This window comes from Mus pahari, chromosome 1 (genome assembly GCF_900095145.1).
Source record: "Mus pahari chromosome 1, PAHARI_EIJ_v1.1, whole genome shotgun sequence".
In the NCBI taxonomy this organism is placed as follows: Eukaryota; Metazoa; Chordata; class Mammalia; order Rodentia; family Muridae; genus Mus; species Mus pahari.
In genome coordinates, this window is record NC_034590.1 from 64,768,343 (window position 1) to 64,772,118 (window position 3,776).

At 38.5% G+C, this 3,776-nt stretch overlaps 1 pseudogene; it reads right to left on the reverse strand.

Annotated features, from left to right (window-relative positions):
• Positions 1-716: 716 nt before the first annotated feature.
• LOC110319411 lies at positions 717-2,394 on the reverse strand (annotated as a pseudogene).
• Positions 2,395-3,776: the final 1,382 nt, after the last annotated feature.

Sequence of the window (3,776 nt, forward strand, 5' to 3'; positions counted from 1 at the left end):
TCTGATGCGTTTAACTGAAAAGGTTTGTATACTTCATAATTTAAAGTCGCACAGCAAGGGCCACTGAAAGCTCACATTAAACAGCTTAGTGGGTGTGGGTGAATGGGTGGAGGGACACTCTCACAGAAGCAGGGGAAGGGGAGATGGGATAGGGAGTTTTTGGAGGGGAAACCAGGAAAGGGGACATTTGAAGCATAAATAAAGAAAATATCTAATAAAAAATTAAAAAAACAACAGAAAAAACAGTTTATGCAGATGACAGTGAAAGAACAAATTGTTGCTGTGTCAGTTTCCATTAGCTGAAGGGAGACGTAGTAGTGTAGAATCCATTTTTGCTTGCACATGATGTACAGCTTAACGAATTACTATCAGCTTGTTCAAAATAGTAGCCATAGCCAGCTTCTGTTGCTTAATTCTCCTTTCTACACTCTTCAATTACCATCACCTGGATTTGTCATAAATCAATAGACATAATAAACTCTCTCATTCATAATGCACCTCTCTGCACAATGAAAAGGAAGCACCCTTTGGTTCAATGCAAACATCAGTCCAGTAAATGTCCAGGGAAGTTTATCTGAAACTGCTTCTCAAGGGACAAGAGGGCCAATCTGAAGAGTGATATTGCCAATACTGATAGGTTTAGAAGTATATATAGTAATTGTGGCAGGGAAGAATCAATGATGGGGTGAGGGAAAGGACAGGGACCTACAGGGCCCTCAGTTGTTCTTTTTCTTGCTTCTTGATCTTGCTGGTTGCTTGTCCAGGGGCTGCATTTGTCTCAGAGCCACTACATGGTGAGAGGACCAGTTTAATGTATGCAGCTTAGTTATGGCATCATCAAAGGCTCATTTAGCTAAAAGGTAGGCCTATCATAGTACATTCTGTATCTATAGTAGAAGGCAGAAAAACTGAGGGCCAGGCCAAGCCAGATGGGGCATGTGGGCTGCATGTGCTCTTTGCTGATTTTGAAGGCTTTATTGTACACGGCTTCAGCCACAGTTTTTATTCTCCCCAGAAGCCACCTCTGCCAGGTAGTCATAGTAATCACCCTTCATATTCAGATAGAGCACCTTGATCTGGAAATGATTGCAGTTCTTGATGAGGAACTTGTTAAGCAGAGCGAAGACATCATTGGAAACTGTTTCCAGTTCCCTCTCAGTCTTCTCCTTGGAAAGGGCTCATTTCTCGAACTTCTTGTAACTTTTTCTAACTTGTTTTCATTGCCATCTGCCATGGATTTTTGCCTAGTGCTACCGATGACCTTCCAAGAAGATTGCCTGGCACCAATTACATTCTTGCAGATCACAGAAAGGAGATTTTGATCTTTATTAGTGGTTCATTCAGCTCTGTCACAGCCTTCATGGAGGAGGCTGTGTTGCCTTATTGGTCTTGGTGATGTCTGTTTGTTTGTATGTATGTTTGTTTGTTTGCTAAGCTCTGCCAGCGCCAGTTGCCCCCACTGCAGCTGCTGCTCTCTGCCCTCCAAGTTGCTCACAATTTGGTCTTGCCTAGAGTTCCCACACTACCTGATCCCTTGCCTGACTGTCAGTCTGCTTCCTAATCACTGCCCTTGGTTTCCATTTTTATAGCTTTAGATTTGGTTGGTGATGATTGATCTCAGTTGTCACAGAAGAAATGGATGTTGGTTCCTGTGCATATTAGATAAATGAAACCTGTGCCATATCATCATGAGGACATTTGTCAGAACTTACATATCCAAAAATAATGTACATGAAAATCTCTGTTCCAATAATGAATATCTGACAGGACTATGAGCCTGACACAAATATGGATATTGGATCTGGTTAAGGACCTCCATCAGCTAAGTACTGTCAGAATGTAGAGGGAAGAGAAAAGGCATAGTGGAATGTGATTTTCAGCTTATATAAAAACCAGAACTATAGTAGAGTCTATTAAAGTCCCATACCCATCTCTCTCCTCAATACCCAACTTCCTTGTTCCTTTTTAAATATAGAACATTAATACAATCTCAATTAATATGAAATTCTAATTCTGTACAGTTGGACTAACTATGGCATTGATGCATGGTTGACAGGGCATCTTATGTATTATTTATGAAAAATAATTTGAACGTGTCTAACTATGAGTGTATCTGCCTCTTCAGAATTATTATTATCTTAAAGACTACATTTTGCTTCAGTTTAATAGCAACAAAATAATAACAATAAGTTGAGAGAAGAGATGTGCTGAGACGGTTGTCTGGAAACAGACTGTAGTAAGTTCACAGGGAAAGCAACTGCAGTTCTATATCTGTGACTGACCTCCCAAGACCATAGTTTCCAGAAGCACTCCTACATCTTCTGTCCATCTGTTCAGATAGTTGGGTACCAAGGGCTTTTTACAGAAGTTCCTGTTTGTGCATGTAACAAACATCTCCTTATTAATTTTCCTGCAAGTCTTAATAAATAGTTATGTTTAAGACTTTTCAGATAGTCACATGAAGAGCTTCCATTATCCTCCCTCAAAACAAAGAAAAAACAGAAACAAAAGAGGTGACTAGAAAGACTTATATGAAAAATAAACAATTTAAAACAGAAGTGATAGCTAGACTTGCCACGTCACATCTTTAATCCCAGTACTTGATAGACAGAGACAGAGGCTTGCTTCAGGTTCAAGGCTACTCTGAATTACATAGTTGGTTCAAGTACAGCCTGAGCAATAGAATGCTACTTGGTATCAAAAGACCAAGAAAACAAAATCTGAGAGTTATGGGCTAATTTTGTTAATTTAAGTTAATAAATTTACTTATGATGAAGTTAGAGGATGTTTCTAAGAGACATCTTTTCATTCGTATTTTAGAACTCATTAGAACATGTTCATATCACAAGCATTCATGATTACCCTGGACTTTTTGTTCCCTTGCAAAATGCTGGGGCTTTAAATTTCCACTCAAGAGCCATAAAGCAAGATGGGGCTATTAGATTTAGCATCATATATTTTCCCAAGCGGAATCCACAGCACTTGTTTAATATGTATGCAGCCTATTTTAGACTGTAATCTCTTTTAAGTTATTTACACCACTGACGGGCTTTATATTCTTATTTCTGACACTATGATTTAATGTCCTGACACAAGACTCAGATTTACAGTTTTACTCCTGGCCCTGGAGTCCCACCCGACTGCTCTCCAATGCAGTGGTCTGGGGATTCTCAGAAGGGTATTTCTTTCCGGGCTTTAGATTCATTGTGCGTTTCTTTTCCCTTTGGAAAGATGTGCTTATCCTGTGTTTTACGGTGCATTTAGTAGCCTTTGATTTTCCAAAATTGAATTTTCAGGTGTTACTTGGCTACTTAAGATGATCATATGGAAAATATACACTCTCTGTGTGCATATTTTGTAAAAATGGGAATAAAATACCTCCTTCATGTGGTTTTTTCTGAGGGATAGTTTTTTTCTAATTAACAAAGTGAAATCAGTATATCAAGTACAATATACAATGTAGCATGATAGTATCTTGCTGTGAAACTAGAGATCATGTAATTTCAGTGCTCTCTTGCAAGAATTGTTTCTTCTAAAATCATGCCATGTAGTAACCTGCCTTTGATACTGAATTTATAAGAATGCATTCCAAAGATTAAAAAGAAGATATGACCAATGACTGTATTAAGAGTGCTGTGTGCTATTTACACAATGGAGTACTACTCAGCTACTAAAAACAATGAATTTATGAAATTCTTGGGCAAATGGATGTATCTGGAGGATATCATCCTTAGTGAGGTAACCCAATCACAAAAGAAGTCACTACATATACATTC